This window comes from Tiliqua scincoides, chromosome 11 (assembly GCF_035046505.1).
Source record: "Tiliqua scincoides isolate rTilSci1 chromosome 11, rTilSci1.hap2, whole genome shotgun sequence".
NCBI lineage: Eukaryota > Metazoa > Chordata > Lepidosauria > Squamata > Scincidae > Tiliqua > Tiliqua scincoides.
This window is the reverse complement of record NC_089831.1, coordinates 5729656-5753229: the sequence shown is the minus strand read 5'-3', so window position 1 is coordinate 5753229 and position 23574 is coordinate 5729656. Positions and strand designations below refer to the sequence as shown.

The 23574-nt window shown below is 49.3% G+C and overlaps 1 pseudogene; it reads left to right on the top strand.

Moving 5' to 3' along the window:
• The first annotated feature begins 17578 nt into the window (after nucleotides 1–17578).
• Nucleotides 17579–21318, top strand: LOC136662432 (SWI/SNF-related matrix-associated actin-dependent regulator of chromatin subfamily D member 2-like; annotated as a pseudogene).
• The last annotated feature ends 2256 nt before the right edge of the window (nucleotides 21319–23574 follow it).

Here is a 23574-nt window from a genome sequence, read left to right as displayed (position 1 = left end):
CTCCTGGGTCCCTGCCTGGAGCAGTGGAGGGCAGGTCAGTAGTGGGCAGAGCCCAGTGAAACAGCTGAACACTTTGGCAACAGCTGCATTCCATTGGACACATAGGAGACACGTGGGACACAAAGAGTTGCATGCGGCCGCACATGCATATACATGGGCCTGCATCCATAGGCCTTGCTCTGTTCAGACAGTAAATTCCCCAAGAGTCTTTGACCCAATAATCCTGACACCCCTCCAAATGTCCGTCTGAGTACGACTCTCATTCCAAGCTTGGGAACCTCCAGACCCTTTTTGGACACACAGGAATGACCCGGCACCTTGCCTTTGCACTCAGGTCCCTCCTCCCTGGCAGATGCCCACTTCTGCCTCTCAGCCTTGGGCAATTGCAACACCTCCTGGTAGCTCATCAAACAAATTCTAAATCGTGACCCGAGTGGCCTCGCTTGGGCTGTACCGCTTAGGAGGTACGTTCTCTGTGCTCCGCTGGGATGTAGGCAGAGCTGTCTGCTCCTGCGTTTCGATTTCCAGCTCCCTTTTCAGTCCCCGATGGGCTAATTCCCCTCCTTCACGCAGGTGTTTTACCACCATTGGATAACAATCATATTTCATATTGCTTCTTCAATAAAATGTTCACAAAGCCGTTTCCAGACCCCAACCAAGAAATCATTGGCTTCCTGTCCCACAAGGCTCACCGTCTCCAAAGAGGTGCCGAAGAAGCCCCAGCAGCAGCCACCACAAAAGAGACGGTGCCGGGGCGAGGAGGGACAGTTACTCTCCCCCTGCTAGATACAGGCCCTGGAGAAAGTGCCTCCTTCTGTCTCAACTCCAGAACACTCCGGAGAAGAAACCTCCTTCTTTGGGGCTCTGCTCCCTCCGGTGCTTCTCTCTCCTCTTCTGAACAGAACACCAGAGCACTGGAAGCAAGAGCATTTACCTGCCAGATCTTGTGGAACAGCTGCTTGGCTGCATGGCTGGGGCGGCCCAGGTCCAGATTCCCATGTTTGGTTGTGCTCTGTGAATGAAAGGAAGTGTAGTCAGCAACTGGAGGGTTGAACCGCTGTTTGCTCAGAAGATGTCCACATTTCAAGGAAGAAGAGGAATACGGAGCCAGAGATCTGAGGATTCCTCCAAGCTTCCCCAAAGGGGAACTCAGACCCTTCATGGGAATACTCAGACACACATCACGGGAATACACAGCTTTCCCTAAGAAGTCCCTCTTGCCACAGACAAGGCTCCTCATGGCCCCTGCCTGATACATCTCTCTCCCACCAGCCTCCTTCCTCCATCACCACCAGCTTCCACTTCCAAAGAGAAGACCCTTCACACTGCCTCATTTCCATCGGAAACAAAGTGCCAGGCGAGAATTCAGTGCACCTTTACTGAAAAACACCCATGGAAAGCAGTGGGTCTAGTTCTGAGTAAATTGGGTTCTGAGTAAATTGGGTTGCAACTATGTGTAACTGCACTTGCTGGTACTCATTCCTTGTTGCTTCTCTCTCTGCTGCGAATTGAATTGCACACTCCCAGTTATGTTGTACGTTATACGTTCAGCCTCTGGCTTAACACACCAGGCACCTTCAAGAAGGATTTGATTGAGGGTTCTACTGATTTGCTGTTTACAGTACACTTCCTCTGACAGTGTTTACAAAAAGGATGTGAAGACCAGAATGGAAAGTTAATACATAAAAATATATCTTATGATCTTTCACTATATTGTTACTAAATTAGAGACTGTACAGTTCTTTGGGAATAATTCCTGGCAGGTCATTTTTCAGGATCTAGCCTTGGGTAAAACTCAGATTTCTGAGTCTGGAAGGGTTGGCCATTTCTCCTCCGTCCCCACACTCTTGGAGCTTCCACAGCCACACCTTTTCTGCCTCACTCGGCTTGGCTGGGGGCCCCTCTGCTTCGTGCTCCTCCAAGGATGCCCACGGGTGCTGCTGTAGATTCACATTGGAAACAACATCAGTGAAGGGGATTCAAACCAACAAGCCAAATCCATGCACAGGCACACCCCCTTCTCCACAGGGGTTCTTTTCGGGAACCCCCTGCAGATACCGGAAACCCTGGATACGGGTGAACGCCCATCCCAGGGGGCTTCCCCCCCATTCGTTCTCCTCCTCCTCAGAACTGCCCTCAGCAGGCGAGCCACTAGAGTTCTGACTTAGGGCTTGCTCGGCGCTGACATCGTTGCTGAGCGTGTGCATCCCTTTGCACAGTGTCTGTTTCGGGGCCGCCCATGTGTGTTCCTGAGCGAGTGCAGGAAGAAGTCTCGCATGTCTTTGTGATGTGCTGCAGACGGAAAGGAGCAGTTCCTTACCTCAGCCTCAACCTGGGGGCGCTTCCAGGACCTTCTCAGTCTTGCAGACCTGATCTTCTCTGAGGCCTGAATGCACACAGAAGATAAAGAGCGGGTGAGAGCAGCAGGGGGCAAGGGAGAGGCACAAGTAGCCTTGACAGGAAGTTGCAAGTGTTGGGAGGCAGGAAGAGAAGGTGTTTGGGGGGCAGGGGTAGGGAGGGAGCAGAATTCTGCCCCTCCACTGCCAGAAAGGTGAGGCAGGGAAACTGCCACAAGGCGAGGCAAGGAATCTCCTGCAGCCCACGGAGTGTTTTGGGGCAAGCGGATATCATAAAAACAGCTGTTGAGGCTGTTCACAAAAGCATGTTTGGTTCAACCGAGGCCTACTTTTCCCACCATCCTCTTGGAAGAATCTGAAGCTGGCTGGTTGCCCTGATGGGGCTGGATCAGAGTTGTCCACTCCTCATCCGAGTGGCATTTTCTAAGGGGCTCTTCTGCTACTGCAGGCTGTTCGAAGGCTATGGCGGCATCAGCCAGCTTGGCCACAACTGCCAGGAAAATCCAGAAAAGGAAAGGAGGACCTGTCCCAGTCAAAGCAATGCAGTGTGGCTGAAGGTGGGCAGCATCCATGGTCTTACCCTCTTCTCTCTCTGCCTCATCTTCTCCAGCCATTCGGCCACTGCCTCTTCATGAACCTGCGTTCGAGAGAAGAAAGGAAAGGCGCCTGTGAAGTGACCTCCCTTCCGTCCACAGCCAATTTCCTCCCAGGCAGGCACAGACTGGATGCTGTTCCTTACCTCTTCCTGTTTCTTCAAGGGCAGAAGAGGAATCTGCCGCCGCTTCGGCCTCTGGGTTTGCACAGGGACCTGGGAAATGGAAGACATCTGTGAGGAGCTCTCCCTTCAGTATCCACCCTCATTGGTTGGTCTTCGTTCAGTTTCAGCAAGATCCTGTTCCCTGATATTGACAATCTGAACCCAACAACTCCCTCTTCAAGGCAACTCTAGTCCCTCCACCCTAAGTACGTGTCACAGGAATGATCGTTCCGTCTGCTCCTGCAGGGGGTGGCTGGGTGTCTGTGCCTGACGGATTCGAACTCTTGGGGTTTGGGCAGCTACTCTCTACCTGTTCCCACCCCCTGAATTCATTCCAAAACATGTGTTAGGAGAACGGGGCAGAACGTCTTGGTGGCACCTATGCCACGGCCAAGCTTTTCTGCCAAAAGACACCTTGCATTCTTTCTTCAACTTGCTGTGGGCTCCCAAGGCCCCTGGACACCCCAGGAACTAGGGTGTGATGTTATGGAGAAAACATTTATGATGACTAATGTCTGAGGGATGACTGGAGGAGTCTTGATGCTGCCTGTGACCAAAATGGGTAAAAGCCATTGTAGGCCTCTGCACGGAGCCATCCTGTTCACTAGTTGGGTGTCGTTAAAGGGTGAGAAAGTTCCTCAGTAGGTACATCACAGTAGACTTTGTTGCTGGCAGATTGGGAGCAGCCATCCCATTCTCTGCAACTAGCCAGCACATAGATGACAGTTAACTGGCTCAAGGACACCATGACGGCCTGATATGCAGTAGCTGTGCATTTCAGAAAGGGAGGAATGCCACCAAGAGTGGACAGTGCTGTAGTACATAGTCATTCTCGAAAGGTGGGCGGGCCTGACTTTTGATTGGCTAATGGGCCAGCCTCAGGTGTAGGAGTCATCTTTTGGAGAGTCTTCTGGGTCCCTTTTGCTACTCTCTTCATCCTAGCCTGTGTCTCGCTTTGTAGACCTGAGCTTTGGCCACACATCTTGGCCTAGGCAGCTCTGATCTTTGGACTAGATGCAAGTTATACTTTGCTGAGTGTTTGAGTTATTTCTAAAATAAATTCCTTCTATTCACAAATATGTTTTCATTGGAAACATAGAGGGGCTCTAATTATATCTTGATTCATTTTTGGCTCCGTTCTCAGCTACCCAGAAGGTAATTAACTCAACTCAACTCAACAAACATTTATCAGACATAGAGTTTTACAGATAACAACACCAGACAGTCTAATATATAGATTGTGGAAGAACCCTGATACTCCCACTGTAGAGATGTGGATTGAGAAATTATATGAGATGGTCGAAATAGATGTGTTGACGGAAAGATTGGGAGATGGCGAAATAGAGAGAATACAGAAATTGTGGAAACCATTGTATGAGTGGTTAGATAAACAATAAGTTATTCAAGGATGATAGGTAGGGAAACATAAGAGTATCGGCTACAGTTCTGCGATTTCCTGGTGTTTTTTCCCTTGTGTATTACCCTGTACATATATGTTTGTGATTTTTCCTGTACCCATGTCTTAAAGTAAGTAATACACCAATCTCGCTGCAGTAATTGCATACAACAAAATATGTCTAAGATCATTGTGCCAGGATACATTTTTGCTAATCTATCTAAGAGAAATATGAAGATAATTAAGGCAGTAACAATGAAAGAAAATATATACAAAATGTTTTATAGATGGTACCTGTCTCCAGAAGACTGTGGTTTCCAAGAGTGCCCCAAAACCACAATCTTGGATTTTTCATCATTTGGTTGCAGGGCGTTATTGGTCAAGGTAATTAAGAAATTGGGGGAAAGTAAACAGAAGCCAAGCGTGCTTAGTGGGGGCTGATGGGTTTATGGCCCCGCTAATTTCGAGCTGGTCGGGTTCTGTTTGTGACGTGCCTCTTCCATGGGAGAGTTCTGCCAAGGGAGAGTTCTCTCCTGTTCTTCAGAAATATAACCCTCGGGCAGTGGGGTAGTTGATGATCATGTAACCAGGTGCCAAGCTCAAAATGGTGCCCTGGGAGTCATGATCACAACCGGAAGTGATGTCATGCCCAAGCTTTTAAAAGAGTGAAAATCAGGGGAAGACCTGCCCCCCAGTAGATCACCACCCACTAGTTCTGCCACTTCTCCCCAGCCAGTGGTATAGCTAAGGCTTTGATCTGCTTCCTGGGATGAAAGAAGATTTTGTAGCACCCCCCTCCATGACAAAATCATATCAAATTAATTAAGTAAATAAATAAAAAGTATGCTCCTTATTGGTTAGAGACAGTGTCCTGGGATGAAAAGGACAATTATTCCCCCTGGCTATAATAAGAGGAGCAACACATGAAATATAAATATAAATATATAATATAAGAGGAGCAACACATGAAAAAGCGCCTCTACCCAGTTCACAGGGGTAACTGTATTAAGGCACATGGAAATGAGAGCTGACTCATAGAAGCACCTTATTGCTTCCATGCTGCATCGTAACAACATCTCATTGGCTATCAGATCTATCAGTTTCATAGGTCAGATTTGAGTTTTAAAAATCCACTTTCTGTTCCATAAGGCAGTTGTGTTTTCACATTCTGGTTAATTGAGCTTAACTTCTGATCGAATGCAGATATTCCAGTGTGGTTGGTCTGATTGCATTCTGCATTAAATGACTTTTCCTATGATATAGAAGAGGGGTGTCCAAAGTTTTTGGCAGGAGGGCCACATCAGCTCTCTGACACTGTGTCGGGGGCCGGGTAAAAAGGATTAATTTACATTTAAAATTTGAATAAATTTACATAAGTTAACATAAATGAATATATGAAAGACGAACTTATATGAATGAATGAAGGTCTTGCAATAGTGCAAGGCCTATAAAAGGCCTTGCACAAAGCAAGGCTGGCCTTTCCTTTGCTGCTGCTACTGCATCACAGACGTGAAACAGCAAGAAGTGGAGAAAGCCCTCATCCCACAGCTCATGTGACAGGTCGAACAGTCGCCCTCACATTGCAAGCAGTTGCATTGAGCCAGTGGAGGGCCAGAGGCTCATTGGAGATGGGGGCTTCCTGAGGGCCGCATTGAGAGGCCTCGAGGGCCGCATGTGGTCCCAGGGCAGGGGTTTGGGCACCCCGATATAGAACATGAAGGTATTATTAGTACATACCAAGGTTTTCACAATGTTGGCCATGAGTGTCAAGCTCTGCTTGTTCCCCCCCCCCCCCCAAAAAAAAAACTTGCTACCTCCTGCACCACCTTAGCTATGCCACTACTCTGGGAAGATTTTTGTGCTGGATAACCTTTCCTGGAAACCCTTCCCTACCCTATCCTAAGCACACCCCAGGGCCCCTTTGACTGGACTCGGGCTTCTGAGACTTGAAGTGCTGGCAACTTCTCACCCCACTCTTGAGCCATCTCTTAGAGTGGGGTCTGCAAACTTTTCAGCCCAAGGGCTGCATCAAATATCTGGCATGGTGTTGAGGGCCAGAAAAAAAAAATTAAATAAAAAATTTAAATAAATACATTAGAGGTGGAACTTTGATGAACGAATGAATGAATGGGCTCAATTTCCAGGATTTCTCCAAGCACCAGCACACACTAGAGAAATAAATCACACACTTAAACGGACTCCCATTTCCTCACCCCACAAGCAGCTTCCTAAATGTACAGGAGAAAATAGAAAAGCCCATCACAGGACGTTCCCAGGATTTCTCCAAGCACCAACACGGACCACACAAATGAAGCATATGGACAAATGGACCCCTTTCCCCCACCTCCCAAGCAGCTTACTTCAATTGACAGGAGGTCTCCCAACCCTCAGCAAGCCTTCGAAGGCCTTCAGAGGGCACCAAACGATACTTCTGGTTTTCCAGGAAAAGCAGGAAGTGAGGTTTTCAGACCTTTCCAAGGCCTTCTCATGGCCAGGGAGGCTGCATGCAGCTCTCAGAACACCCTCCGGATGGGACCGGAGCACAGCTCTCGTCAGGTTCGGTTGAGTGAACCAGTGGTTCTCTGGGGACCAGAGCCTGGCTGTGGGCTGGATAGAGGCTCACCACAGGCCACATGTGGCCCCCAAGCCAGGGTTTGGAGACCCCAGTCTTAGAACATCTGCAGCCATACCTCTTCCAGCTTTTTCTTCTTGGTAGGGGGCTCGTCTGTTTCACGCTCCTCAACGTATGCCCGAAGGTGCACCTGCAGGTCAAAACAGAGGTTGGCCTCGTCATTGGGCTGACCCTCTGCAGTCAGGCCCCCTGAGATCAGGGGATCTCCTGAATTCAGGAGAGGAAACGGAAAGCAGAAATCAAACATCAGGAATGAGAAATCAGAAATCATCCGGGAGGTGGTCTAGCTTCAGTTTGCAGGCGGGTTCAACGCCATTCCAGTGAACACCAATCCATCAGGGTGGAAGTGCCACACAGGGGGAGAGTTTGTAGGAAAGGAGAAGGGATTCCAGAGGATTCTTCACTGATGTTTCCTCTAGTTGCTGCCTCGAACCCAAAAGCTCCTTGCTCCTTTGCCTTGACCACCGTTCATCCCTGTCATCCTCCTTTAGCCCTCTGCAGCCTTCCCCAGAGCCTGCTGCATTTGGGCCCTCTCCTCTTCACCAGCTCCACCCTTGCCCCAAATCTGGCCTCTTGTTCCTCAAATTCGGTCCTGATCCCACCTCTTCTATCTCATTGGGTCTTCAGCGTCTGTTGTCCGTCTTCCTCCCACTTCCTCATTCTCCTCTCAGCTCCAGTTGGACCTCACATTCCTTCACTTCCCCTTCCACTGCCAACTCACTTGTCTCCTTAGATTCTCCCTTCTGGGGCCACCTCCTCTAACAGTCTTGGTCCCCCTTTCTTTGTCTTCCCACCTACACATTTTCCTACTCCTCTAGTACTGTCATAGGTTTAACAAAAATGATTATCAGGTGTTGCTTCTGATCCCTCCAAATGCAATCAGGAGCTACTTTCAGTTGGGTCCAGAAGTAGCTCTTGATCACAAATTGGGGCCGTTTAGCGTCTCGGGAGGGATCCACAGAAGGGTCTGAGGGCTCCACGCACAGCGGTGGACTTGGCACGGCGCTGAGCCCACACAACTGCAGGGTAGCCTACCCTACCCTACCCTACACGTGGGTACCCTTACTGAGGCTCCCGACACAATCGGAGACAGTACTTCTAGTTTCCCAGAAGTTCAATTTAAGTCCACGGGAAATCCGATTCAGTCGCCTGCTTCCACTGGGAACCGGCTCCCCTCCTTCTTTCCAGGTGCCCACCTCCCTCTCTCCCAGCAGCCTCCAACACCACTAGCTTCCACTTCCCAAAAGCTGATCCTTCTTACCGTCTGTGAAGGCTTTCCAGAGCCGTTTCAGGACTGCCTGACCGTCCCCATCTCCATCTCCCTGTCTGGGATGCGGATTCCACTCTGAAGCCAACAGCCTCCTGAAGCATCATTTGGAATTCCTGTCGCCATGGGTGTCGGAACCCTGGGGTGGCACCCAGGCTGGGTAGCCTACTCAGATGTGCTCTGAATAGAATTTTGGCAGTGCACCCCAATCTTTGGGCAGTGAGATTGTTGTCCGGCTGTACAATAAGTAACTATGGTCTTCATGTCCATCCAATACAGTGTCACATGAGCTTATGTGGGAGATACCTGGTCAATGTGTTTCTTTTGCATGAATGTCGGTCTGTGTTTATTGCACCAGTTAACTTGGAGACTAGACCTTTCAAGCATCCAGAGACTACATGCGCTTCTTCAACATTGATAGAACGTCTATGTCTTCGACATAACGTAAGCACATGTGCATCCATACTGACTGTCACCTGTACCACTGTGCACAGATGGCACATCAGGTGAACAGGATTTGGGTAGAGACTTCTCATTAAGTGCTTCTTCTCTGAGGGGCACACAGGGCTGGCCCATCCTGGAGGCTGACTGAGCAGAAAACTGGGACCTTCAGAGGTGTTGCAAATCTCTGGAAGCCTTGGCCACAGTCTGACACTCTCTGAGAAGCGCTTGGCCCGACTCAGGCCGCAAGAAGGGCAACAAAGGGATAATTGGCTGAACAGCAGAAGTGGGGGGCTGAGGCACTTCCCTTTGGAGGTACGTGGGCCCTTTTGTCTCTCTGCACCAAAGATGGCTCTGGGGTGAGATGACCTGGACAATGGGGGATTCACTGTTCCTTGCCTTGTACATCTGTGCCCCATCTTGTGACTCAAAGAATGGCATGTGGCAGCAAACTTCAGGATCATCAAGTCCAACAGGAGCCAATGCAGGCAAGCCGCAAGTCCAACATCCCTGAGGACAGCCCAGATTGAGACCCAGAACATCAGCCAACACACATTCTTCAGTATTTATTGGGGGGAGGGAATTCACAGCACACATCATAAGAACATAAGAAGTGCCCTACTGGATCAAGCTAAAGGCCCATCTTGTCCAGCTTCCTGTGTCTCACAGTGGCCCACAGGATGCCTCAGGGAGCACACAAGCCAACAAGAGACCCATATCCTGTTCCCACTCCCTTGCACCTGGCTCTCTGAGACAGCCTACGTCTAAAAGTAGGAGGTTGCACATACCCATCACAGCTTCGAACCCGTGATGGACTTTTCCTCCCGAAATTTGCCCAATCCCCTTTTCAAGACATCTAGGCCAGATGCCATCACTGCATCCTGTGGCAAGGAGTTCCACAGACCATTGTACACTGGGTATAGAAATATTTCCTAACTCTCCCAACATTTAATTTGAGTGGATGTTCTGGTGTTGTGTGAGAGGGAAAAGAGCATCTCTCAATCCACCCCATGCCGTTTTGTATGTCTCAATCATGTCCCCCCTCAGGTACCTTTTTCAAGAGGCAATTTGAGCCCAGAATTGTTCCAGCATCAAGTGGTCATGCTCTGTTCATCCTACAACCATAGCTTGTGCGCTTGCTTGCAAGGCCCAGCACCTCATCTTCTTGCCGCTGGGGAATGGGGTGATGAGAAGAAGCCCCTGGAGAGGAATGGTGCCTTCTGGGAAATGCCAGCTGCAGGTATGTAGCGCTGGAAACCGGTATTGCGCCAAGAAGGTGAAGGAACTCCTGATGCCCTGCTGGATCTCTCCTGCCTTCAGAGGCCATGAAGAGGCCTCTGCAACTTTTTTGGGAAGGAAACAGGACCAAGTGTCAGTGTTGAGGGAGCAAAATTTCATTTGATTACTTCAGATGGTTTTATTTCTCCTTTTTGGGAGGTGAATGTTGTATTATATGGTGTTATTTTGCATTTACTATTGTCAGAGACCTCTAAGGATGGGTCTCCGAGGACCTTTGCCAGCCATATTTCTGTTGTAAGTCTAGGGAGAGCCAGGAGGCATTTCTGGTGGGGGATTCTGGGATCAGCCTCTGGCATAAGGCAGTGTTGCCAAGATTTACCCCTCCTCGCCCTGAAACACCCCCTCCCCACCACATCGCACCCTTGCCCCCGCCTCTCCTGTCCTGGCACAGTCTGGGATCCACAGCGCTGGGGTCATCACCTCCAACCGCTCTGTGGCCCTTCCTCAAAATGGCATGGCAGTCGTGCCATCTTCTTTGCATCCCACCATGGTCAAAGGATTGTGCCATGAGACCTGTTGACAGAGGCCCAGAGTGCCCAGAACAAGACCACAGAAAAAGGGTCTTTGTCTGTGGCACAGCCTTCCCTGGTGCCTCACCTGAAACACGCTGAGTGTGTCACCTCTGTGTGTCAAGCCCACTTGCCCTGAACAACATTTTGCAGCCATTTGGAGAAGAGCTGCCATTTTCTGGCCATCACCAGATGTTAACTCTCCATGGGGGTAAAGGGGTGAGGAGTGGGGGCAGCAGGAACGCACATTTGGGTATTTATGTCTTTTGAGTGGTGATGGGGAGGAGACTCATCCTCCAGCACAGAAGCTCACAACCTGTGTTCCTCCCAAATTTTGTCTGTGCTGCACAGAGCACTGTAGAGATCCGAATAAGACGTTCAAGTCATTCTCCTGGGGGCCCTGCGTGAACAGGAGAGCAGCTAGTCAGGGCAGGGCAGCCACTGGATTCTGAGCAGAATGAGAAGGAGGAAGGGCCTCCTGAGGGACCAAAAGCTCTGGGGCACCCTCCAGTAGTTTATGGAGCACATGCTGCTCCTACACCCCCACCTGAGGGCCATGCATCAGAACCATAGGATAGGCCTGCCCCTTTTGGGAGGAGACACCACAGGCATCAAGTCCAGCACTGTCCTCCTTCCTTCCCATTTCCTGGGTGACTTTCCTCCCACTTGGTGTCTCTGCTGCTGTAGTTTGGGGTTCTTCAAGATCGCCACTGGAAAAGCTGCCAGCAGATGCCAACCTCTCCATTACATTGGCCATTTCTGCTCTGTGCAATCACCTGGGGAATTTGCCTGCCTCCAGATCCACCTCTGCAAGGACATATCAATTTAACCCCCCTCAAACATGTAGCATTTCAGAATTCCTCTTACCCGAGAAGCAGGAAGGAGGAGTCAGAGAGATGGGGCACAATCCTAACCGGGTCTACTCAGAAGTAAGACCAATTTTGGTCAATGGGCCTTACTCTCAGGAAAGTGTGGTTAGGGTTGCAGCCATGGTCTAATGTGGGGAAGGCTGACCTGTCGAGGCAATTAGCAGGATGTCACCTGGGGCCTGAGCAGAGAGCGCTTCATGTAAGAAATAACCCCTGAGCAGAGGCCGTTGGGTGAGGAGATCCACAGTGAGAGGGTCTCTGGCTGGGCTGCTGGGAGCGGATGTGGGTCCAATTGACTTCAAGTCAGTTTGGAGGCTGAATTAATGTGAATTAATTAATAAATAATATAATATATTAATTAATTAATTATATCATATGGGGTGACAAAATTGTATGGGCCCCGGATGTCAAATGACCTAGCTACACCTCTGGGTGAAATCGCAGACTTGTTGTTCCCCAGAGTTGTGTTTCTCTGACTATGGCAAGCAGTCGCTTTGGGAGAACTTTTTGAGTGTTTGCACGAGTGTACAGTGCCTTTGTTGGTTCAACCCAGAAGGCACAGCTTGGTCCAAAATGGCTGCCTTTCCCCTCAGGAGTGCAGCATAGGCAGGCCTGTTGCCAAAGGCTGAAAAGGGCGGGGAAATCAATTAAGAGGGAGGGAGGATTGAGGGAGAACCAAAGTGCCTCGGTCCAAAATGGCTGCCTTTCCCCTCAGGAGTGCAGCATAGGGAGGCCTGTTGCCTCAGGCTGAAAAGGGCGGGGAAATCAATTAAGAAGGAGGGAGGATTGAGGGAGAACCAAAGTGCCTCGGTCCAAAATGGCTGCCTTTCCCCTCAGGAGTGCAGCATAGGGAGGCCTGTTGCCTCAGGCTGAAAAGGGCGAGGAAATCCATTAAGAGGGAGGGAGGATTGAGGGAGAACCAAAGTGCCTCTGTCCAAAATGGCTGCCTTTCCCCTCAGGAGTGCAGCATAGGAAGGCCTGTTGCCTCAGGCTGAAAAGGGTGGGAAAAACTGTTAAGACAGAGGGGGCATTGAGGGAGAACCAAACGGAAGGCTTAGAATGAAAGGTCCGGCACTCAGTGCATCACATGAGGCAGTGATTCCCAATGTTTTTTCACATGTGTATCCTCCATATTAGCAAAATGTTTGTAATTAATATAGTTGCCGGTACATCAAATTAATGTTTTTTACAACTGATCTATATCTGATAATACACGAATTGATGTTCAGAAACTAGCACTTGCGCAGGCTTTTGCAGCTCCCTCTCTTCCTCTCTTCCTTGCCAGCCCCGCAAGGCATTCTAATGCAGACCTGTCTTTTTCCGCCATTACTCAGTACTTTTTCAAGTACCCCTAAAGGTCCTGGCTGGTACCCCTGGGGTATAACCACTGATAAAAGGCATGGATGTCAAACGCGTTTCATACAGAGGGCTGAAGTTAGCATTCATGGTGCCTGCTGAGGCCCGGAAGTGATGTCATTAAGCAAAAAGTGACATCATTAAGCAAATGATGGTCAGAAATAAGTTCTTTGTTCTCACACAGAAACTTATATGTTGCCCATATGATTTTATTTCTTGTTTTATATATTGTATATCTTTAGTTCTTGAATTGCAAGCCACCTTGAGCATTTTAATAATAATAATACAGGTATTTATATACTGCCTTTCTTGGTCGTCCGATTTCTCCTCAGACTTTATTCAAGGCGGTTTACATAGGCAGGCTATTTAAATCCCCGTAGGGATTTTTACAAATTGAAAGAAGGTTCTATCTTTCAAGAACCACAACATTTCAGATGTTTCTTTCTGATTTGGTTTCACATTCTCGCCTCCATCCTCCCATGCTCAGAGCAGATGGAATAACTCGGCTCAGCTTGTCAGCTGCTTCAAGGTCATATTTGCTATGCCATAGGAAAGGCAGGACATCAATCAATCAATCATTCAATCAATCAGTTGTTCCACAGAGCTGTATTTTTCTTTGACTATGGAAAACAGTTGCTTTGGGAGAAGTTTTTGAGTTTTGCACAGGTGTACAGTGTCCTTGGTTGGTTAAACCCAGAAGGCACACCTTGGTCCAAAATGGCTGCCTTTCCCCTCAGGAGTGCAGCATAGGCAGGCCTGTTGCCTCAGGCTGAAAAGGGCGGGAAAAACCGTTAAGAGAGAGGGGGCATTGAGGGAGAACCAAACTGAAGGCTTAGAATGAAAGGTCCGGCACGCAGTGCATCACATGAGGCAGTGGTTCCCAATGTTTTTTCCCCTGTGTACTCATATTAGTGAAATGTTTGTAATTCATAAAGTTGCTGTTATTGCAAATTTATTTTTGAAATATATATTTATATTTATATATTTACAGCAAGCCTTCTCGGTAGTGCCGCCACAACCACAACAGTGCTTTGGTTTAAATCATTGCCCTCCTCCAAGTTGCTATTGCTTTTCTGATTTTTTTAAAAGTTGTTTTATATATTGTACATTTATGTACATTATTGTACATTTTTTATCTTGAATTGTGAACCGTTTGCTCTGTTAAAGGAAAGATGGAATAGAAATCTTTCAAATAAATAAATAAAAATTAGGGGAGACAATTAGGGGAGGTGCTGTGCACCAACCCCAACATTTTGAATGTCACCATAGGCTAGATGCAGCAGTGGTGCATTTGTGCACCCGTTGGACATCTCATTCTGAACAAAGAGGGGCTTTAAATGACATGCCTGTTTCATCCTAACCATAAGCTTGGCACAGCTGGGTGTGGAATAACCACAGTATCTCAACATCCCTCAGCATGGGACTGCCATGGCACGGTCAGGCTGCAGAAACATTGCTGGCACATGAAACTGCAGGCACTGATGGCTGCAGAAACACAGGCACATAGAACATCAGTAAAATCAGAGATTTGGTATTGGCATTGGCCTTTAAAGCCCTTCATGGTTTAGGTCCAGGTTATCTGAGAGACAGCCTTCATACATTCCAGCCTGCTCTCTTAGATCATCTGAGGGGCTCTCTTTCAAGTGCTGCCATTATCCCAAGTTAGAGGGATGGTGGCACAGGGGGTGAGACTTCTCTATAGTGGCATCACAGCAATGCAATTCCCTACCAGGGGAACGAAGAACTTCCCCATTCCCTCATGGTCTGCCATACATTCCAGCCCACTCTTTTAGGTCATCCTTCAAGTACTGCCATTATCCCAAGTTAAAGGGATGGGGGTGAGACTATAGTGGAGCCACAACTCTGAAATTCTCTACTGGGGGAACTAAGACCTCCTGGTCTTTTGGTGAGGGCTTAAACCATCCTGTATTAGGGTGATGTGTCATTGGCTGTCCCCTGTGTCTATATAGCAGTGCTTCAGTAGAAATAGTTGCCCTCTACCATATGATTTTATTTCTTGTTTCATATATTGTATATTTTTAGTTCTTGAATTGTAAGCCAACTTGAGCATTTGCTCTGGCATAGGAAAGATGCTATGCTTTTCTTACCAAGCATAGAATTGGCCTTCTTCACTACCACCGCACATTGGGTCGACACTTTCATCGAGCTGTCCACCACCACCCCAAGATCTTTCTCCTGATCTGTCACAGACAGCTCAGAACCCATAAGCCTATATATGAAGTTTTGATTTTTTTGCCCCCATTGTGTATTACTTTACACTTACTTACATTGAAACACATCTGCTATTTTGCTGCCCTTTGTCCTAGTTTGGTGATATCCTTCTGGAGCTCCTCACAATCGCTTCTGGTCCTCACCACTTGGAAAAGTCTAGTGTGTCCGCAAATTTAGCCACCTTGCTGCTCAATCCTGACTCCAGGTCATTTATGAACAGGTTGAAAAGTACTGGTCCCAGAACAGATCCTTGGGGTACACCGCTTTTCACCTTTCTCCATTGTGAAAATTGTCCATTGACACTCACTGTTTCCTGGTCTTCAACCAGTTCCCAATCCATGAGAGGACCTGCCCTTTAATTCCCTGACTGTTTTCTCAGTAGCATTTGGTGAGGGACTGTGTCGAACACCTTCTCAAAGTCCAGATATATAATGTCCATGGGTTCTCCTGCATCCACAAGCCTGTTGACCTCTTCAAAGAATTCTAAAAGGTTTGTGAGGCAAGAGTTACCCTTACAGAAGCCATGCTGAATCTCCCTCAGTAAGGTTTGTTCGTCTATGTGTTTTGAGATTCTATCTTTGATGAGATATTCCACCATCTTACCTGGAATAGATGTTAGGCTGACCGGCCAATAGTTTCCCGGTCCCCTTTCCTTCCCTTTTTAAAGATCGGTGTGACATTTGCTATCCTCCTGTGGTACCGTGTCTATTTTAAGGGATGAGTTGCATATTATTGTCAAGAGATCAGCAACTTTATTCTTCAGTTACTTAATAACTCTTGGGTGGATGCCATCAGGGCCCAGTGTCTTATTAATCTTTAATTTGTCTATTAGGTCTGAAACATCTTCTCTTTTAACCTCTATCCTAATTAATTCCTTGGTCAGGAGGGGCCGTTCAGGCAGCAGTATCTGCCCAACGTCTTCTGCCGTGAAGACAGATGCAAAGAACTCATTTAATTTCTCTGCCATCTCTAAGTCTCCTTTTATCTCCCCTTTCCCTCCCTCACCATCCAGAGGACCAACTGCTTCTCTGGTGGGTTTCCTCCTTCGAACATATTTGAAGAAGCTTTTATTATTCCCCTTAATGCTGCTGGCCATGTGTTCCTCATAGTCTCTCTTGGCTTCCCATATCACCTTCTTACATTTCTTTTGCCACTGTTTATGTTCCTTTTTATTCTCCTCATTAGGGCAAGACTTCCATTTATGGAAGGAAGCCTCCTTGCCCTTTATAGCCTCCCTAATTTGGCTCGTTAGCCATGTGGGCACCCTCCTGGACTTAGTTGAGCCCTTCTTGCTTTGCGGTATACACTTCTACTAGGTCTCTATTACTGTTGTTTTAAGCAGCCTCCGTGCACTCTGGAGAGATTTAACTCTTTTTACCTTTCCTTTCAACCTCCTTTTAACCATCCTCCTCATTTGAGGGAAGTCCACTCGTTGGAAGTAAAGAGTTTTTCGTCAGATTTGCTTGGTACTCTTCCCCTGATGTGCATGTCAAAACATATTGCAGCATGGTCACTTTTCCCCAATGGCTCAGTAACGTTTACATCTCTAACCAATTCCTGAGTACTGCACAATATTAAATCCAGAGTCACCTGTCCTCTGGTGGGCTCCATAACTAGCTGCTCTAAGGCACAGTCATTTAGAATGTCAGGAAATCTGGTCTCTCTTTCGTGACCAGAACACAAATTGACCCAGTCGATGTGAGGATAATTGAATTCCTCCATGATTACAACCCTGTCCCTCTTTGACACCTCCCTGATCTGTTTCCTTATCTTCCTTCCTTGCCAACCTTTCAAGGCATTCTAATTCAGACCTGCCTTTTCCCGCCATTATTCATTTCCTTTTGAAGTACCCTTAAAGGTCCTGGCAAGTACCCCCAGGGGTATCCGTACCCCAGGTTGGGAACCACTGATATAAGGCTTGGATGTCAAAAGCATTTCATCTAGAGGGCCAAAGTTAGCATTCATGGTGCCTGCTGAGGGCTGGAAGTGATGTCATTAAGGAGAAAGTGTTGTCATTAAGCAGATGGTGGCCAGAAATAAACTTTTTGTTCTCAAATAGAAACTCATTATCTGCAAATGACAAAAGAGAAAATGTGCAAATCTTGTATGAGAGAGCCCAATTATCAAGCTGGGACAGCCCAATTATAACAGGGGACGGATAAATTGCTTCCGGGGGCCACATTCGGTTCATGAGCCTTATGTTTGACTACTCCGATAGTTTGCACTGAGAAGGAATATTGGTAGGGAATCAGTAGGGAACCAGAGAGCCTGCCATTGGGTTCTGTGGTGGTGCTGTAGGGGAGCTGCCTAAGGAGGTTCTGGATGGACTGAGGGGAAAGTGAAGGCAGAAAGAAGAGAGAAAGGAGGAGGGAAAGTCTGAGGGCATAAATATTACACTCAGTAAATATAGCAAAAATGGCTCAACTTCTGTTGGCTCTTGCAGACTTCCTGGCAGCAGAGTAAATGCGACCCCCTGTGCAAAAGACTCTGTGGCTGGCCAGGTGGAGGAATGAGGAAATTGTTACTCCACTTCAGCTGGGCACCACCAGTGAGTATGCCAATGCCAGACGTTATGGAAAGGTATGGGATGCGCTGGGGACATGTAGGGAGACTCTCCTCTCCAAAATCTCCATAGAATGGGAAATGAACACTTGCCCATATACGGAGATTCCCAGGTCCCTGAGGAGCAATCTTCTCCTCACATCTGAAGGGGAGACCTGGTTTCCCAAGAGCCAGGGTTCAGGGAGCCTTCAGGGAAGGCTGGCTGAGGGGTGCTCAGTGCCAGGGAAGGACCTCAAGCAATACTGCCAGGTCCCTTTCAGCAGGTCTGGCCAAGGGCTCTGTGGGGGGGCTCACCTCTTGGTTGGAGAGCACTGCCTCTGTCTCTTTCCTGACCAGTTTCTCTTCTATCACATGCAGGTCCCACAGGCTGATGACTTGGACTTCCTATTTCAAAAGAATTGGAGGTCCAAGTTCACAGCAAGAAGGGCAGAGGCCTGGTGGGTGGCAAGCACCAAAGGTAAGGAAGAAGAAACGCCCCCCCCCCAACAGACATACACATTCAATCAATCACTCAGAGTGCACTGAGAGTTTTGGATTGCAATGTGTTACCTGACCAAGTACTTGATGTCAGGGTTTCTCACACTGTGGGTCACTGTGGGTGTCAGGGTTTCTCACACTGTGGATTTCTCACAAAGTGGGTCCTGACCCAAGTTCTGGTGGGTCCCACAGAGCCTCCAGTGAAAACACGTGTGAGTGAAAGATTACTCATTGCCTCAAGCCCCGAGACTATTCTAAAGCATCTCCATAGAATGGGAAATAAACACTTTCCCATCTATGGAGGTTCCCACATCCCTGATCCGCAATCTTCTCCTCACATCTGAAGGAGAGACCTGGTTTCCCAAGAGCCAGGGCTTGGGGAGCCATCAGGGTTCAGGGGAGGCTGGCTGACTGAAGTAAACAGGTGCAAAAACACTGGGCCTTGGCCTTGGCCCAGGGGATGCAGGGGATGGACAGAGTGGATAGGGAGATGCTCTTTACACTCTCACATAATACCAGAACCAGGGGACATCCACTCAAATTGAGTGTTGGGCGGGTTAGGACAGACAAAAGAAAATATTTCTTTACTCAGCGTGTGGTCGGTCTGTGGAACTCCTTGCCACAGGATGTGGTGCTGGCGTCTAGCCTAGACGCCTTTAAAAGGGGATTGGACAAGTTTCTGGAGGAAAAATCCATTACGGGGTACAAGCCATGATGTGTATGCGCAACCTCCTGATTTTAGAAATGGGTTATGTCAGAATGCCAGATGCAAGGGAGGGCACCAGGATGAGGTCTCTTGTTATCTGGTGTGCTCCCTGGGGCATTTGGTGGGCCGCTGTGAGATACAGGAAGCTGGACTAGATGGGCCTATGGCCTGATCCAGTGGGGCTGTTCTTATGTTCTTATGTTCTTGGCAAATGTGTTTGTGCCACTCCACTTTATACTGGCCCTCACCAGACCTGCTCCGGTGGTTTTGCTCATGTGATGTGCTGAACCTCTGCAGTCTTTACCCTGCCCTGCCCTGGCCCTTGTCACTCCCTTTTTGGCCTCAAGCCATCTCTGGGATGGATGGCTAAGGCAGAGAATTGGTTTGGAGATTGATGGTCATGGATCCCAGATTGGGCTGGGAAAGTGCCAGAGGAACTGAAGTGGATACTATTGCTTGTTTGGGGTTTCTTGTTCTTATGTCTCTTGAACCAATGACATACAGCAATCCCAGGTTATCAACCCTATAGGAGGGACAGGGAGGGGCGTGATGGAGATAGGGTGGCCATGTATGTCCAAGAAGGGGTAGAATCTAGCAGGGTGGAGGGACCTGGAAGCGGAAACTCCACCTCGGCTGGGCACCTCCAGTGAGTATTCAAGCACTACTGCCGGGTCTGGCCAAGGGCTCTGTGTGTGTGGGGGGGGGGGGCACTTCTCTGTTGGAGGGCACTGCCTCTGTCTCTTTCCTGACCAGTTTCTCTTCTATCTCATGCAGGTCCCCCAGGCAGAGGACTTGGACCTCCTATTTGAAAAGAATAGGAGGTCCAGGTTCTCTGTGAGGAGGGCGGAGGCCAAGTGGCTGGCACTGGAAAACAGGAGGCGAGCACCCCAGGTGAGAAAGAAAAAGCCCTCCACACACACACACATACAGAGAGAGAGAGTGCAGTGAGGCAGAATATCAGCAGGGAATCGGGAGGGATCCAGGGAGCCTGCCTTTGGTTCTGTGGTGGTGCCGTAGGGCAGCTGCTTAAGGAGGCTGTGGGTGGACAAAGGGAAAGTGGAGCCGAAGAAGAGAGGAAGGATCATGGAAAGTCTGAGGGCATGGGGTGTCACCTCTCTGAGGGGCTGCATCCCAGATGGTGGGCTCTCGGGGCGTGTGAAGCTGAGTGCGCCTGTCTCCCGGTTCCAGCCCTGCCCTGCCCTGGTTGCCAAGAGAAGTGCAGGGACTTAGGGGTTGCTGAGCAAAAACAGCTGAATCTTGATGGGGTCTTGTTCCTTCACCCCCTGTAGAAAGTCCTTCTAACAGGAGCTCTGTCTCTGTTTCTTCACAGGCTGCTCCGACTGTGGCTGGGAGGAGGTGAGTTCCTGCGAGGACCCAGCCTGGCCGGGGCCACCCCATACTGACCAGTGGGGAATGGAGCTCAGTTCCAACACCCTGGGATGCTGTCTGGTGTCTGGATGCCTGTGGCAGGATTGCAAGTGGGGTCCCCCTCAGGTCCTCCATATGGAACAGCTTCTCCACCGAGACCTGGAATGCCACCGTCTATGATCGATCCCTTCCGGAAGTGCCTGCTTGCTCCACAGATCCAGCGGCCTCCATCGCTGACCCAGTGATGGGGACTGAAAAGATGGCAGACAAGGTCCTACCACAGAGAATTCGTGAGCTAGTCGCAGAGTCTCAGGCCCTCATGGATTTGCTGATTTTGGATGGAAGCCGGATCTGAACATCTTCCGCAGGAGGATGGAGATCCAGGAGGCAGCCAAGGAACCTGTAACGCAAAAGCAGAAACTGCGTATTGACATTGCAACACCTTTACACCTGGCGAGGAGCAATCTGAAGGTGGGGAACACAGAGCCTCATGGGAACTTTGTGTGGAGGGCAAACTCTTGAATGACCCAAGAGCCTAGCAATGGAACTGGACAAAGAGTTGTACAGCCCAAAAAACCATCTGGTAGAGTGGAACCAGATGCCCACAACCCAAGAGACTGATGGCTTCCAGGCCAAGTTCCCAGGCAGTGTCCAGGTGAAATGCACCCTGCTGCTCAGGCTGGACCACCAGCCTGCATAGTACAAACCAGACCCTGTCTGGCTCGCTTGCTGGGCGTTCACACACAGACTCGTGCCAGCATCATTCAGGCCGTCTGGCTCGACATCAAACACAACAAGCTCCAAGACAGTCTTGAGAAGCAGTTTGACCAGATCTCTGGCTGCGTTTGCATGTGATTCTCTGAGATCCCCAGGAAACCAGTGGGGCTCCCACAACACCCAGATCCCATCAATTATGTGATCAGTGTGGACTGTAATGATCAACAAAGCCAGCCTGCTGAGACAGTGGTGTGGAGGTGGATGATCCTTCGAAGGCCCAAATGAGCAACTTCTTGGCTCCACCTCTAAGCAGCAGGAAACAGCGTCCATGGATGTCAAGATCCGTGAGACGATCGAGTCTATTACCAGCTGAAGATGCAGGGAGACTTGAGGTCTTTCCCTGCCACTGGGCACCCCACAGCCTGCCTCTCCTGTACGCTGAAGGCTCTATGTATGTCTGTGTGGGGGGCGTTTCTTCATAATCCTTTGGTGACTGACTCCTTTCTTCAAATGAGAGCAACCGGGCCTCCGCTCTCTGTGCTGCGAACTTGGCTCTCCTACTCTTTAGAAGTAGGAGGTCCAAGTCGTCAGCCTGGGGGACCTGCATATGATAGAAGAGAAACTGGTCAGTGAACAGACAGAGGCAGTGCCCCCCAAAAGAGAAGCGCCCCCCAAAAGAGAAGTGCCCCCCCCACAGAGCCCTGGGTCAGACCCAGTCAAAGAGACCCAGCTGTATTGCTTGAGGTCCTCCCCGGGCTCTGAGCACCCATCAACCAGCCTCTCCGGAACCCTGAAGGATCCCTGAGCCCTGGCTCTTGGGAAACCAGGTCTCTCCTTTAGATGTGGGGAGAAGATGGCTCCCCAGGGGTGTGGGCACTTCTGTGTGTAGGAAAGTGTTCACTACCCATCCTATGGAGATGCTGGAGAGGAGAATCTCCCTTGAGGTCCCCAAGGGACAGCTCCCATGCAGCACCTCCACAGAACCCAAAGGAAGGCTCTGTGGCTCCCTACCGATTCTCTACTGAAATTCCATTTTGGTGCACTCTCTCCTTCCGTATGTCTGTGCAGGAGTGTTTTTCTTCCTCACCTGGGATGTATCCCTCCTGCGCTGGAGCGCCAGCCACCGAGCCTTGATGCTCCTGAGTCTGCACTTGGACCTCCGTTCCTTTACGAAAAGGAGGCCCAGCTCATCACCCTGGGGGACCTGCAGGTGATAGAAGAGAATCTGGTCAGGGAACAGACAGAGGCAGCGCCCTCCAGCAGGGAATTGCCGCCCAAAAGACTCCTTAGCCAGACTCTGGTCAAAGAGATCCAGCAGTATTGCTTGAGGTCTTCCCCAGGCTCTGAGCACCCCTCGGTCAGCCTCCCCTGAACCCTGAAGGATCCCCTGAGCCCTGGCTCTTGGGAAACCAGGTCTCTCCTTTAGATGTGGGAAGAAGATTGCTCCCCAGGGGTGTGGGCACTTCTGTGTGTAGGAAAGTGTTCACTACCCAATTCTATGGAGATGCTGGAGAGGAGAATCTCCCTTTAGCTCCCCAGCATGTCCAGCATTTCCAGAACATCAAGTATAAGCATACTTACTGGTGGTGCCCAGCCGAGGTGGAGTTTAGCTCTCCACTTTCTGCCACCCGACCGGCTGCATAGTCTTGGTCCCAGGTGACCCCTTTGCTGCCTGGAAGACTGCAAGAGGAAAGAGAAGCTGAGCCATTTTTTCCAAATTTCTGAGTGTAATTTTTATACACTCCTTCCCAGAGTCAAACCCACCTCCCTGGCTGTGTCCAAGTCCAGCAGTCCCTCCGTTATCAGGCGCTCCAGGACCCTGGCCCTCAGGACACAGCACTAGGTAGGGAGTCACTGTCAAACCTTCCCAGCTCCTGCTCTGTGAACTATACCTATGGGTGGTATATACCTGGAGGTACAGTATATATACATATACCTGGGGTGCCCAGGTCAGCCTGGGGGATCTGCAGGTGATAGAAGAAAAACTGATCAGGGAAGAGAAAGAGGCAGTGCCCCCCAACACATCCCTTGACCAGACGCACTCAGAGGGACCCGGCGGTACAGCTTGAGGTCCTTCCCTGGGACTGAGCACCCCTCAGCCAGCTTCCTCTGAACCCTGAAGGCTCCCCGAGCCCTGGCTCTTGGGAAACCAGGTCTTTCCTTTAGATGTGAGGAGAAGGTTGCGGATCAGGGATGGGGACACCTCCGTGTATGGGAAATTGTTCATTTACTGTCCTATGGAGATGCTGGAGAGATAGGAGGAAGTGACACTTCTAGCATGCCTCAAGCATGCTTCTAGTGCGGTTCTTTTGAAAAATGACAAAATGGTGTCCAATCATACAAGAGTCATTAAAACCAATTACATGGAGGCTACCGTGTTCCTACCAGTAGAAATAAAGGCATAGAGGCGGTTATCTTTTCTTGCTCTGACACAGAGTACTTGGTCGAGTAACAAGTTTTGATCCAAGACTCTCAGTGCATTCTAAGCAAGTGAGTGAATGTGTGTGTGTGGGGGGGGGGGAATGTTTTTTCTTCCATGTCTTTGGTGCTTGCCTCCTGCCCTTGAGTGCCAGCCATCGGGTCTCCGTCCTCCTTGCTGTGAACTTGGACCTCCTATCCTTTTGGAATA